Source organism: Balaenoptera physalus, assembly GCF_965194825.1.
Source record: "Balaenoptera physalus genome assembly, chromosome: 18".
NCBI lineage: Eukaryota > Metazoa > Chordata > Mammalia > Artiodactyla > Balaenopteridae > Balaenoptera > Balaenoptera physalus.
This window is the reverse complement of record NC_138899.1, coordinates 49,110,163-49,125,841: the sequence shown is the minus strand read 5'-3', so window position 1 is coordinate 49,125,841 and position 15,679 is coordinate 49,110,163. Positions and strand designations below refer to the sequence as shown.

Sequence of the window (15,679 nt, the reverse complement as noted above, 5' to 3'; positions counted from 1 at the left end):
CTGTGCTATACAGTAGGTCCTTGTTGGTACACACCACTATATTTAAAATGGATAACCGACTAGAACTCAGTTTTTAAAGTATATGTCCTAAGTCCAAAGAATGAATAGAGTTAACAGTGCAAAGTCTTCTCTCCTATTTGTAAAAACAATTCAAGGCAAGTGCTCTTTTGATAGTCTTTATGTAGCATCATATAAAGTATCCTAGTGTTGCAATCTAACATGAAAACAAACTGCAGAACAAAAATAGCATACATCCCAATCTTAGATAAAAGTAACAAAGCTCATGCAAAATTCACAAAGTATGTGATATCTTCAAAATAGTGAAAACTATATAGTGTTTTTTATAAAAAGACAAAGGAAATTGTTACAAAATTATATGACAAATTTGAGTATCTTACAAGTTGCAAAGTAAACCTGGAGCCATAATTTATATTGAAAATTGCATTTTCTTTTTCTTTTTTAAATTTAATTTTTATTTTATATTGGAGTATAGTTGATTTACAATGTTGTGTTAGTTTCAAGTGTACCACAAAGTGATTCATTTTCATATATCAATTCTTTTTCAAATTCTTTTCCCATATAGGTTATTACAGAATATTGAGTAGAGTTCCCTGTGCTATACAGTAGGTCCTTGTTGATTATCTATTTTACATACAGTAGTGTGTATATGTTAATCCCCAACTCCTAATTTATCCCCCCCCACCTTTCCCCTTTGGTAAGCATAAGTTTGTTTTCAAAATCTGTGAGCCAGGAATCCCACTCGAAAAGATACATGCACCCCAATGTTCATTGCAGCACTATTTACAATAGCCAAGACATGGAAGCAACCTAAATGTCCATCGACAGAGGAACGGATAAAGATGTGGTACATATATACAATGCAATATTACTCAGCCATAAAAAAAGAATGAAATGACGCCATTTGCAGCAATATGGATGGAGCTAGAGATTATCATACTAAGTAAAGTAAGTCAGACAGAAACAAATGTATGATATCACTTATATGTGGAACCTAAAAAAATGATACAAATGAACTTATTTACAAAACAGAAACAGACTCACAGACTTCGGAAATTGTATTTTCTAATCTGAATTTTAAAGGATCTTTATAATTCTTATTTTAAAAGGCCAAAAGTGAATTTTCAGTGAAATACTTTCTGAAATAAACTATGAAATGACAATCTGTTTAGTATACAACGTTCTAAATTCACCATAAAGAAAAATCCTTAGCAATATCCTGAAATGTGATTGTTCAAATAAGTGGCTTTATTTTGGTGATCCTGAATTATTCTTGTGGTGCTATATATAAACCATAGGTGCCAAATACTCCACCTTCAATTTGCCTACCTTTGTAGAGAAAGACAGATATGAGACGCTATTAAATTTTTTGGCCTTGAAATTAATAACCAATAATCAACCTCAATAATACTAAGAAAAATAAGTCGGGACTTCCCTGGTGGTCTAGTGGTTAAGAATCGCCTTCCAATGCAGGGGACATGGGTTCGATCCCTGGTCGGGGAACTAAGATCCCACATGCCTCGGGGCAACTAAGCCCGCGCGCTGCAACAAAGATCTCACGTGCCGCAACTAAGACCCGATGCAGCCAAATAAATAAATTAATTAATTAACTAATTAAATTTAAAAAAAGAAAAAAGAAAAGTCTTTGAATGGATCTAATTAAGGTAAAACAAAATCAGAGACTGGCAAAAACTCAGAGAATTGTGTATGACCACCAACATCCATAGGACACTCAAGATTTATTTGGTATAGGAATCAAGAATCTCTTCTCAGGTTAGGGTTTTTATTCTAGGAATAAGTTTATGAGGTTGATACACTTTGATTTTTGTCTAGCTTATGAGAAAGGAGGACATGCCATTTTTTATTTGTAGTACAATTCCTAACAGAAAAACGTAAAGCTCTACATCAAAAAGTTACATAATACATTGGAGGAAAGCATATTTTCATAGTTTCTAAAGTTAAATTTGTTTCTTAGTTGGGTACTTTAACAACCTAAGAACTGAAAATATCATAAACCAGCTGATATTTATAGCTTCTAAAATACCTGATTGTTAAATAAATAATGCTCTTGGGATACCTATGTTTCTACTTAATAAAGGAAATTAGCCTTAACATAGCTTCTTGGTGAATATAAGACTTTAGTAAATACTTGCCTAGTTTCCAATTTTTAGGAAAATGTTACTAAAAACAACAAAAAAAGAGAGTAAAAAAAAAAGTTACAGTTCTAGAATGAAACAAAGTTGTTTAGTCATCTGAAACATCTGGCACTGAATGTGGATTTCTTAATTATTGAGAGGGCCCTGAAATATAAATATTCACAGGTTCAAAAGGGTGCTGCCAAATAGGTTATCAAGCAAAAAATACACAAGCACCTGGAGAACAAAATCCATCTGTCTGACTGAATTTAGTTGAAAATAATTTTTTAGACTTGTTAGTAAAACCCTCATGCAAAATTTATTTGATTGAATAATTTACTAAGAATATTTCCATAAGCATCATAAAGTACTACAGTGGATAAAAATGAATATACTAATCATCTTTCTAACTTTGAACCACTGCCACAGTGTCTAGTGAATATATTTTGTAGGTTTCTAGTTAGGCTTCATCATGCATGTGGTCTCATCTTGAAGAACAGGATACCCGTAGATATGATTTGGCCAGCCCATCTACAGGGAAAGGGGGGTAGGAGTTAATATTCCTGGGTATAGCTGCTGTTTACTTGAAGGTAAGCATGGGTGTCTCTCCCTCAGAGATGAGCACTGTGGGGCTTTCCTCATCTTCCCTGGTTCTGGAACTCAGGTGATGGCTAGAGTTAGGATGAGAAAAGCCAGGGGGAGTAATACTAAATCCTATATTCTCTCTCCTGGGGCTTGCTTTTGCAAATAAACTGTGTATTTAGAAATAACCCACTGTTTAATATGTTCAGATAATTCCCCCCTTCAAATATTTACAAGTTAAAAGGAGACTGTATTAAATGAGATAATAGAATGTATGTAAAGCATTAAGCATGGTACTTCTCATGTAAAAGTCATGAAACAAATATTTCCATCAGGTGCCCACTTGCCCCCTCCGCTAAGCATCAGAAAACTTAACAGCAAAGTTCCTAACAAAGAAGAGAGGTCAGCAATCAGGTAAATCATCCCCTATTAAGTGAACTGTCACAACCCAATTGGATTCATGGTTCTGATACTAAAACGAGCATTTATTCTTTCTGAAGACTAAAAGATGTACTCAAGAAGTTAGCACTAACCTTTTATAAGAGTAAGAGTATTCTAACAAAAGGACATTAAGCAGTAGGATAAAATGACCCTTATCTAAAAAAGAATGACAATTCAAGCTGAATCAAACAATTAAAAAGATATGCACTGGTACACTTTCTTCTAATCTAACAATATGGAAAAAATGGCTTTAAAAAAAATTCCTTGTTCCACCACCAAATCCTCTCAGTGTGGTTATCTTTAAAAACAAAACAAAAATCAGAGACTATGATATACTCTCATCTTCCAAACACAAGAAAACAGCAGCTTACTAAATCCTTACTGAAGCTTGAAAGGTAAGGATGCAGCAACTCTTGTCTTTCACTCAAAAGAATTTCCATTTTAGCTGTACCCAATCACATTCACTAGTTTCTATTCAGATGAGATGGTTACTTGATCTTATGCTTTTAGCCAGAGATCAATCAAGATAATCTACTAAAATCAAAATGGCATATTATTTAAATTAATAATCACTTTTGAGAAATAGCTCAATGGATTTCATATCATCTAGATTGATTTTTAAACATTAAACAACAGATGATTATTAATGGTGCAATATTAGAATACAAAATTTGGGGCAATCTGAAAACCTGTCAGTCGATATGATTACCATTTGAGAACATGTGGAGTTATTTCTTAGAGACAATGCCATGTTCCCTTATGTCACAAACCTGTTACTATGATAGGGAGGACAAACGCCTGCCATATAGTGCTATGCATCCTGTTACAGTGGGTTCATTCATATTTATAATACAATCTGTGATGTCGATGCAATCACTTTAGATCTCACTGTTATTTCAAACAAATCCATAACTGAGCAAAAAGGCAGGATGTTGACAAGAGTTAATGTGGGTTTTACACTGTTTACAATTGCTTTCTAATCTACTAAATGGCTGTGAAAATTGATGCACTGTTAGGGGTGCTTTTATATACTAGTACAGATAAAGAGCTGTTGTGTTGCAGTAATCTCTGTAATGCTAAATTGAATTTTCTACAGTGCTTTATGTTTTCTCCATTTGTATGTGATAAGTAGGCTCCTGATTTTATGCAAACCCTTAATAAAGAAACCAAAAAATCTTCTCATTTTATTAGCTAAGATGTAGTAATTGAGATGTCCAGGCTTGTAATTCTATCCTATTGTAAAATAAAACTTTTAATTGTATTTCAAACAGATTAAGAAATCACATCCCAGGAGATCTGGATTATCTCATTCTAAATCTCTGAATCATTTAACTTGACTAGCATGTGGCATATTAAGGCTATATAACCCAATGATAGCTGTAAAAATTCAGACACATCAATATGAAATATTATTAGTAATACCTCCTCATAGTACTCTACATTTTGACAGTAACAGGCAAGAGGGCAGAAAGGCTTTTCAAAGAAGGAATTGAAGTTCATGTACCAACATCTATAATTATGTGTGTGTGTGTGTGTGTGTGTGTGTGTGTGTGTATATATATATATATATATATATATATATATACACACACACAGTATATTTAAATATCACCACAAACAGGCAATGTGTGAGTGCCCATTATTCATCATAGCTACTAGGAGACTATATTGCCTCTTTGGCTGCAACAGACATGTACTGTAAACATGTGACAGATCTAAGAATCAATCCTCCCTTTCATGACTGTGACTCCTGTTTAAGGCTTACCAATGGAACAATCTGGAATCTGAGGTTTCACTTCCATACAAACTATGAATAAAGACTACCTTTTGATAAAAGCAAAGAACGACAAGCGTTCATGATGTTTAAAAACAACTTTAAATCACCCAACTAATTATCAACTACTTGTTTATTACACTAACCTTTTTATATTTACAAGAAAGGGGTTAGAAATAGTGAATGATTAGGCTTTCATTGTCAGATGTTAATTGTGCTTGTATTATAAAATGGTTACTTCTATATAAAATTTTGTTTAGAAATAAATAATGCCCCTGGCTTTTTTTTCTACTAATATTTTAAGTGCTGGTAGTCAAAGAAAGGAAAATTCTGTTATGTGTTGGTAAGAATTAAACACTTAGGAAAGTTCAATAAAGTACATTTGCACAAATATGCATAAACCAAAGAAAGCTTATTTTACGACTATTGAAACAGGGGCAGCATCTTTCAAAGATCTGTCTTCTTCCTTTTTATAGTTATCAATATATTTCATACTCTTACTGTTTTTCTCTCTACAAGTTATTGCACTGACATTTATAAAGTGCATCATTAAGAAAATTAAATAATTGGTTGTCTGATTACAATTTCACTCTGAGCCTAATATGGGGTTTTAAACTCTTTTCCCGTCTGCTGTCTCTGATTCCCTGTGATAAAGTGGTCTTTTCAAGGACTTAAAATAACTTAAAGTGATGTCTTTCTAATGAAGGAACACAGGACTATTTTACTGCCTCAAAACAACTAATAAAAGAAAAGGAGAAAAAACAAAAGTACTAACAACAAACTTTCTATGACAACCTGCTACATCTGGAAATCAGAACTTTAGAACACAGCAGTTATTGAAGCAACTTGACTATGAAAATAATATTTAATGATACTAAAGATAACAAAGCACCAGCAAATATTCCTTTTATCTGTCTTTCTAAAATTTGTCTTGAAAACATTATGGAATGAATATGCAAAAAACAAGTGTTGCTAAATTAGTGCATAAAAAAGTATTGTAATTGTATATTTTGACAAAAAGAATAGCACAATAAGCCATATTCCTGCTTTCCTTAAAAATAGGAAGTAAGTAATATTCTTATTTCCTTAAATCAGCTTGAAGCAATTTATTTCCTATGAACAACACAAATACTACATGGCAAGGACTAATAGGCCTAAGAGAATTAGGTTGGCATGGTAAAGAGGTCCCCAACAGTGCTCGCAAGTATTCACTGAGGCAAAATGACAAAAATAATGATTCCTGAAGCTAAATTTATACAAATTTAAAATTACCATATGTTCTTTTCTTGGGGATGTTAAAATATTCTTATTAAAAGTAAAATATATGTGTAACAGAGAAAGACAAATATTATATGATATCACTTATATGTGGAATCTAGAAAATAATACAAATGAATCTATATACAAAACAGAAACAGACACAGACATAGAAAACAAACTTATGGTTACCGAAGGGGAAGGTGGGAGGGAGGGGAGGGTAAACTAGGAATTTGGGATTAACAGATACAAACTACTACACATTAAATAGATAAGCATCAAGGATTTACTGAATGGCATAGGGAACCATATTCAATATCTTGTAATAAACTATAATGAAAAATAATCTGAAAAAAATATATATATATAACTAAATCACTTTGCTGTATACCTGAAACTAACACATTATAAATCAACTGTATTTCAATAAAAAAAAGAAAAAAATGAAATATAGGTGACTACAAAGGGTCATTTTTCTATTCATTCATTCATTCAACAGTTAGTAACTAAACTCCTATTTTTGGTCAGGCTCTATTCTAGAAAGAACAGACAGCAAAACTGAAAAGGTTCCTGCACTCATGGACCTTGAATTCTGGGGGAAGGCAGTGGGTAGGCTCACAAGACACAAACAAAACAAGTAAATACATCATATGTCAGAGGGTGGTTGGCATAATGGAGAAAAGGGCAAAGTAAATGCACTGAGGGTTGGGGTGGCTATTTTACAAAGAATGGTCAGAATAACTTTCTCAGATCAAGAGAAAACGGAGCGGTGATCTGCAGGAAAACAGAAGGAGCATGCATAATTTTGGAAGGAAAAACATTCCAAGCAGAAGGAACAGCAGGTACAGACTAACGTGTTCTAGGGGTAGCAAGGTGGCTGGGTCAGCTGACAAGTAAGCCAGGGCAGGAGCAGCAGAAATGAGGTCAGAGACATGAGGAGGGTGGATGGTTTGGCTTTGTAGGTCTCTTATCCTACTGGAAGGTTTTCAGATGAAGAGCATCCAATCTGACCTACACTTGAACAAGCTCACCCTGGCTGCTGTGTTCAGAACAGACCAGAGGAGGACGAGGGTGGAGTCCAGGAGGCCAGTTAAGAGGGGATTCCAATAATCCACGTGACAGATGATGTGACTAGATTTGCTCTCCTTCCTAAGAGATCCAGAGAAAACATGAGATGTCGATTCAACAGCAATCATTTTAATAGACTTTTAAATTTATTTCCCAGCATCCCACTCTTTTGAGGAATTCTTTTAGGCAGAGACTGGTCTTAATTCCAGGTTTCTGTTAGAAAGTGATTTCAGTCATCCACTCCATCTCAATCTGTAGCTGGACTTTCTCCAGGGAAGCAGAGCCCGCTGGGCAGTTAGTGACCTTGCACTGACTGCTGGAGCGGAATTAGAATGATGGCCTCACTTGGATTTTCTTTTCTTTTTTTTTTTGATGCAGACCATTTTTTAAAGTCTTTATTGAATTTGTTACATTATTGCTTCTGTTTTATATTTTAGTTTTTTGGCCATGAAGCACGTGGGATCTTAGCTCCCCGACCAGGGATCGAACCTGCACCCCCTGCATTGGAAGGTGAAGTCTTAACCCCTGGACCACTGGGAATTCCCTCACTTGGATTTTCTAATCTCTAAATTGGATGGAAAGAGCTATTCTTTTTCTTCCTTTTCCTTCCAAACTTCTTGCTATATCCTTGCTGCCCCTAAAGTCATATGGCTTCTTCACTTCTTTTACCCTGTGATCCTCTGAGTTCCAACCTCACATTCTCTCTGTCAACCTTAAATGTTGGCACTTTCTTCTAGAGAGCTCACCTATGCCCATGGTTTCAGCTGTAGGTTTTTGGCTCCAAACTTTACACCTCTATGCTAAACACTTTTCTGAGTTGCAGATATCAGTTTCTATCTGTGTATAGAATGCCACCTTCTCCTTCTTCAAATTCCTCATGTCTAAAAGCAGACTTATTTTCCCCCTGGGAGAAACACCTGCTCTTCCTCCTTACCTTCACATTTTTGTTTAGTGGTACTGCCATTTTCCTGCTTAGCCACTTACAGTAGTTCTATCCTGGGGAAGGACAAAGGGGAGGGAACAGGAATTCTAACAGCATATTTCTCTACAACAAATTGTCTGCTTCCCTTTTATCCAGCAATCACTCAGGTAGAACTCTTTGTAATAGTAGCCAGATATTTTTCTGGCAGGAGCTTCTTGTTTTGGAGAACCCTAGAAAAGAGGGAGCCATGTGTGTGTGTAGGGGTGCACACACAGGTACACACAAATTCCTTTGTTAGGCCACAGTGATATTTTGGCTGACAACTGTCCACAAAGAAAGTAGTATTGGAAGGTGTGGCAGATACAGTGCTCACCAAATATTCCATGTGCATTCGTACATTCCCCGGAATGCTTTGCAATTATGTTGGGGTCATGTGACTAGTTTTGGTCTCTGAGTATGAGTTGAAGTGATGTGTGTCACATTGGGGATGAGGCAGTTAAGAGCCAAAGTGTCTCCTCCTTTCCTCCTTCCCTTCGGCAGAGACTGTGGTCTTCCAGAGAGTGTAGCTACATGATGGAAGGAGGTCTCCTAACCTACGCTGGACCTCATGTGGAGAGAAATAAACTTGTACTGTGTTAAGTCAATGAGATTCCAGGGTTTGTTTGCTATGACAGTTAAGTCATCATTACCCTGACTAATAAAGATTGGGTACCCTTGGTAAGTCAACCTTAAAGGTGAAATAGATTATTTTAGTACTCGTGTCATTCTAAAATTTGTCTAAAATCTTAATTTCCATTAATATTTCCTTCTGGTATCATCTTTAGGATAATGAGCCCAGAAATTTCTTTACTTAGTAAAGGAAGTTACCCAGATCAAGTTTCAAGGCTATATATCTTTTATTCTAGTATTGAGGGATTTGGTAAGTAAGTCTTTGCTAACATTACATTGACTCTCTCGTTTTCTCAAATGTGTGTGTGTGTGTGTGTATGTGTGTGTGTATATATACACATATTACTTAGCCTCTGCCTTCTAGTCCAAAAAAATCACACTTAAAAATTGCTCTTGTCCTTCTGTTCATATTAGTTGCTTTATTCCATTGAACCTATCTTGAGGTGTATCAGACCTACAGATACTAAATGTTTGCAATATAGCTATAATAAATTTCTGTTTCTGGACTTTTTTGGGTGAAATTTTGACTGAAGGTAACTCCTGGATGTCAATTAGATGTCCCCTCACAGTCATCTCTGAAATCTCCGTTTCTCCTCTAACGTCTGAATTAGGTGCCTCTCCAGGGTCTCTCACAGCCCTTTAGCAAGGGGATGGGAACAGTTATCACATTACAGCACAAATGCTTGATTATCTATCTGTGTCCCAAAACTGTAACCTATGTGAGGTCAGATACCAAGTTTGTCTTTCCAGTACTTAATATAGGGCCAAGATTATAACTGAAGCTCAATAAATATTTGCTCCCGCACTGAATAGATTAAGGAAAATTATTTTTGAATTTTTAAGCTAGTTCAAGACCACCACCTTGGAACATGACTTCTTACTGTGGGGATTATTAGCTTTTTCTTAAGGAGAAGATTCATAACTTTAATCAGATTTTCAGAGGAATCTGGGTACTCTTCAAAAAGGGAAAACGCCACTGCCTTAAAGTCACACACACATGCGTGCGCACGCACGCATGCACACACACACACACACACACACAGGCATACATACACAGGACTCTCGATGACCGGCCCTGTGTTGTTGCATTTGCCCATTTCAACACTCACTGCCCACCTCCACAGAGCTGCCTGGGCCTCCCTGAGGACACTCACCAATTTATTGACTCTTTCCTACTGGAAAGTTTTGTGTTCTCTAAAACCTCTGATATTTGACCAAGAACTGTCTTTCTCCAGATTATTTATAAAAGTGTTAGGTAAGCCTAGAGCTAATATCAATCCCTGAAGAGACCTAGTCCTTAAACTTCTCAACCTTTTCTTCTTACCTTTTGTTTTCCTTGTCTAAGAAAGTTCCTTTACCATAATTAATCCTCTCATTCAACCTCAGCGAATGAAGATTCATATTTATTTTCCCATCTTGGCTGTAGGAATTACATATTTACACATCATTGAGCAGGAAGACAATATATAACACTCAGGCATCCTTCATTTTAATATCTTCATTTGTCAGGAGAAGAAATGCCTTATCCTTCTAACCAGATATCTTCCTGTCCCCTAACATACAATATACTGAAGAATAAGCTATTTATAATTTTAAAAATCCATGCTTAATTAATTGAATGTGGTTATTTTCAATCTTTAAAATAGAAAACAAAACGTAAGAATTTAAAAAATGAATAACTATATTGATTTTCTTGCTAGTTATTACATTCACAGTGTGGAATAGTTGTTATTTAAAAAAAACTTATGCTAACAAGGCTTGATCATATCCTAGGGACTAGGGGAAAAGGATTTCTGAAAGCCAACCTGAAAACAAACACACACTTTCCCTGACTCTTCACACTGCATATTTAGTGGCACACTTATGATAGCATCACGTGACTGCCAGTCAGTCACTCTTAGGAAGTATTTTTTTAATTAACAACAGAAGAAAAACCAAAGCTAATTTTTAAGGCTTAAGATTTCCCCCACCCCTTAATACTGTAAAACTTAATAAACAGAAACCTCACTTAAAATTGAGTTGGGAGGCCAAAGGGGGAGCTCGCATACCCTTTGACGATAGCAGAGCTCAATAGGAAGAAGAAAGACTACCTTTCTTGCCTGGCAAGGACTCAGACAATGAGAGACTATTACAACTCAGCCAAGGAAAAGCCACTATACCTCAAATTCTCAAATCCTCAAATCCTCACATAGACTCTTTGTTTACTATAGCCCTCCCAGTTTCCTTTCCCTTTTTAAAAGAGTCCTCTCCTTGCTGTGTGGGAACTTGCACATGGCTTGCCATGGTTGCAAATCCTGAATTACAATTCTTTATTGATCCCGAACAAACCCATTTTTGGTGGAGAAATAACTGGCAGTCTATTTATTTTAGATCAACAATATGAAGTGAGTAAACAAAACATAAAAATGTAAACATAAGGCATATGTCAGAAATATTATGGGTTTGGTTACAGACTACTGCAGTAAAGCAATAAAGGAAGTCACACAATTCCTTTGGTTTCTCAGTGCATATACAAATTATGTTTACACTATACTGTAGTCTATTTAAATGTGATAGCATTATGTCTTAAAAATGCACATACCTTAATTTAAAAATACAACATTGCTAAAAAATCATCATCTGAGCCTTCAAGTGAGTGGCAGTAACATCAAAGATCACTGATCACAGATCACCATAACAAATATAATCATAATGAAAAATTTGAAATACTGAGAGAATTACCAAATGTGACACAGAGACATGAAGTGAGCAAATGGTGCCAATAGGTTTGTTCTATGCAGGGTTGCCACAAACTTTCAATTGGTAAAAAAAAAACCCCAAAAACCAAAAAGCCAAAACACACACAAAAACACAGCGTCCGTGAAGCACAATAAAATGAGGTACGCCCATATATTCTTTATCTCTAGATAAACTTTAAAAAGTCTATCAAGGCTTCAAAGCTTTACATGCTCGGCCCCCCTTTGCTTCTTTGACCTAAATCTTCTCTCTCCCAGATAATCCCTCCATCACATACCAGGCCCCTTGATGTTTTTAAAAAAATGCCAGCATACTCCAGCCTCAGGACCCTGCCTTCAATCTTCTTGTCTTCTCCATCTGCAAAAGCCACCTACTCCTTCATCTCCTTCATGTCTATCCTCAAATATTGCTCTTAGGGAGGCCTTCCCTCTTTTCTTTCTTTAAAACCATATACCTCCTCATGTCCCCACTACCAATATTTAGCATTCTCTATCCCTTTTCCTACTTAATCTTCAAAAAAATATTGCTTCTGACTCCTTTCCTCTCCTCCTTCTGGGGTTCTAATTACATACATGTAAACCTGAGCTGCCAATATGGCAGCCACAGCCACATGGAGAGTCTAGAATGAGATGTGGCCAAGTGTAAAACACACATTGATTTCAAAGACTTTGCATGAATAAAAGAAAGTGAGGTGTCTGATTAACAATATTTTCATATTAATTACATGTTGAAATAATATTTTATTAAATAATGGATCAAATAAAATATATTTTTAAATTAATTTCAACTCTTTAAGTTAATATGTATTCTGCCATCTTATGTCTATTAGACAGTGCTGTTAAACATTTTTGGGTGTCTCATGTTCATTACATTTTTTCTCCTTTTTTTTCCTCTCTGTGTTCCTGATTGGATATTTTCTAATGACCTGTCTTCTAGTTCACCAATTCTGTTTTGTCTATATTGACATTTTAACCATCATTTTACCCATCAACTTGTTTTCATATTCTGTATTTTTCAACACTAGAATTTCCATTTAATTCTTTTTATAGATTCTAATTCTTCAGCAAAACACTCCATCTTCTTATCTATTTTTCTTTTCCTTTATTTTCTTGAATATTTTAATCTCATTTAAAGTCCTTGTCTAATAACTCTAATGTCTGGATCATCTGTGTATCTATTTCTAGTGTGTGTGTGTTCATACATCCTTATCTCTTGTCATACCTAGAAACATTTTATTGCAATCTATATGTTAAGTATATACTTATGCCCTGATGATAATGCTTCTCCCTGAGGGTTCACACTCTCCTCTCCTAGGAAGAATGAGTGAGTGACTACCTTAGGATTCACTCAATCAGGGACTGAACTGACCCCAGCCTAAGCTGTAGTTTTAGTAAGACTCAGTCTACTCTGATTTCCCCAGTTCCTAGGGCATTGCCCTCTAGAGTTTTTGAATGATAGCTGGCAGGTTGTGATGTCCTCAACAAGGTATTTTCTGCTTAGACTTTTAGTCTCCTGCAACTCCTGGCCTCCCACAGCTTTGGAATACAGTAAACGTCACAAAGTGGAAACTGGCTCTGTGCTGAGGACCTTCCAGGCTCCCTTTCTGCCAGTCCAGCACCACACAACTGCCAGAACTTGGCTGGTTTTGCTGCTCTGAAGTAGCCGCCCTCTTTCTGGGGTGAAGGCAAGATTCCCAGCCTCCAGTCTCCAGCCTTAGGGATGATGACCTGCCACCAGCTTCACCCTCGCCCAGAAGCAGAGGTTTGCTTTATTATTTTTTCCAGAGCACACTTCACCATCTAACACACTATATATTTTATTTTCTTATTTTATCACCTTCTCTCTTCAGTAGAATGTATCCTCCAGGAGAACTGGAGTTTTGTTTATTGTTTTACATCTGCATCTTCAGTTCTCAAAATACATGGAAAGAATAAAAGAATGAATTTGTGACCACTGCATTGGTAAGATAAGAGAAGGCTGAATAAAAGTGATTCTTGGGCTTCCCTGGTGATGCAGTGGTTGAGAATCTGCCTGCCAAGGCAGGGGACACGGGTTCGAGCCCTGGTCTGGGAAGATCCCACATGCCATGGAGCAACTAGGTCCGTGAGCCACAACTACTGAGCCTGCGCGTCTGGAGCCTGTGCTCTGCAACAAGAGAGGCCGCGATAGTGAGAGGCCCGCGCATTGCGATGAAGAGTGGCCCCCACTTGCCGCAACTAGAGAAAACTCTCGCACAGAAATGAAAACCCAGCACAGCCAAAAAAAAAAAAAAGTGATTCTTAAGTAAAGATGAACTGATTTACCCTTCCAAGAAATATTCATTCTACCAAAAAACCAAAATGTACTTTCTTGGCATGATAAGAGAGCAACCATGAATCATTAAACCTCTGAGGACCCTGATTAACAACAACCCCTTCAAAAGTTCCTGTGGGAAGTTATACTCTCACTCCCTTGATGTCCTTCTGATTCTGCTCAGAAGAATCTGTCAATTTTTCTATAATGACCTTCAGGGCCAGCAGCATCTTAATTTTCAATGGTGGCAAAACATTTTCCCCTTGAAAGTAGGTTTAGCTTTAGAAAAAAAAAAATAGAATCCCTTTGGAGTGAGGTTTGATGAAAAAGGAAACTCATAAAATCATTTCTGATCAGTGAGGGAAGACTGTGTGGTAAACGGGAATTCTTTTTTTTTTTTTTTTTTGGAGTTAAGTTTTATTTGGGGCAAAATGAGGACTGCAGCCCGGGAGACAGTGTTTCAGATAGCTCTGAAAAACTGCTCCTGGCAATTCTTGTGTGGTTTGTAAACTGGCTCTGAAGGCAATTTCAAGAAACTGGAAAATTCACAAGAGTGAAAATACTGTTGAAATAAGTATTTTAGTGTTTTGTTTCATTAGTTTAGTCCCATGGTTAAACATATAATTTTCAAAGTATACAATGCCCATTGGAAGATAAGAATTAAGAATACACAGAAGAACTAAAATATTAAGAATACAGAGAAGTCTAGATATTGTTATGGTAGATGAAATTATTTAGAGTTCACAAAACCTTTACTAGATATCGTGGTGATCATTTCACAATGTATGCAAATGTCAAATCATTGTGCAGTACACCTGAAACTAACATAATATTGTATATCGATTATATTTCAACTAAAAAAAAGGATTGAGCAAAACAAACAAACCAAACACCCCACAAAAAAACCAAACAAACAAAGTCTGTATGTCCCAGCTTAGAATGCAACACTTTTCTGTGCTAGTGTCACTAAACAGGTCTCTAACAATTCTATTCTGTGTTTCATGAGGCTGAACTGTGTCCATACTGTTCATAGGTTTCCTTACAGTTAATATTTTTGTTATCCACTTAGATACAAGTGTGCATGTATTTTTTACATCTTACAGTTCTGAATCACTCTCAAAGTTAAACTTAATAACACATATTTTAAAAAAAGTAAAGAAATAAAGCCACCTCTTCCCAACTTCAATTGAGGAGTTACTAGATCAAACAGAGAAGAAGAAAGAAATGAGAATCATTAAGAACATGAGTAAAATACAAACTATGAAGCTGAAAGTTGGCTGCAAATAATGGTGCTTAAGTTACTTCAATATATTTTCTTAATATACTTTGAAGAATGTTTTGATATTTTAATTTATAAACTATGAGAAGACCCAAAATGAAGAGATACTCAAAAGTGTCCAAAGCCACACACTACCACTTTAAGAGGCTATTTCTTTTGTTACCTAGATTCTTGAACAAAATAAGCTTTAGCTGTGAGAGATCTGTTACTAATACAGGAAATAAAGTAGCCCCCTGAGAGGTCACATCTCTTCCTTCTCCTCCTTCTCTCTCCTGTTAGTCATTCTCAGATTACTATCGATAATTTAGATTAGTCATATGAGCATTTTTGGACAGTAAGAGAGTTAAATTGATTTCTTCAAATTGAAACTACCAACAAAAATATTAATATTTTATATTAATAACATTTTCTATGGGAATATGTTGATTGAGAAGAATTGACACATACATATAAAGGGAAGGAAGTAATTATGATTCTATTATTAGCAGTTATTGTGGAAATGATTT

General features: G+C 35.8%; 1 protein-coding gene and 2 long non-coding RNA genes across 6 annotated transcripts in view; 2 read left to right on the top strand and 1 right to left on the bottom strand.

The window, feature by feature from the left end:
* Window positions 1–13,974, top strand: part of LOC309647958 — a 401,872-nt gene extending 387,898 nt beyond the window's left edge. The window contains exon 2 of the long non-coding RNA XR_014256415.1: window positions 17–13,974. This is a non-coding gene — a long non-coding RNA (uncharacterized lncRNA). The remainder of the gene's footprint in view (window positions 1–16) is intronic.
* The window catches only part of DIAPH3 (diaphanous related formin 3), a 569,365-nt gene that overhangs the window by 37,291 nt on the left and 516,395 nt on the right, over window positions 1–15,679 (bottom strand). The gene's annotated exons all lie outside the window — the stretch shown is intronic.
* LOC309647946 overlaps window positions 1–15,679 on the top strand; it is a 908,978-nt gene that overhangs the window by 733,762 nt on the left and 159,537 nt on the right. The window lies entirely within an intron of this gene.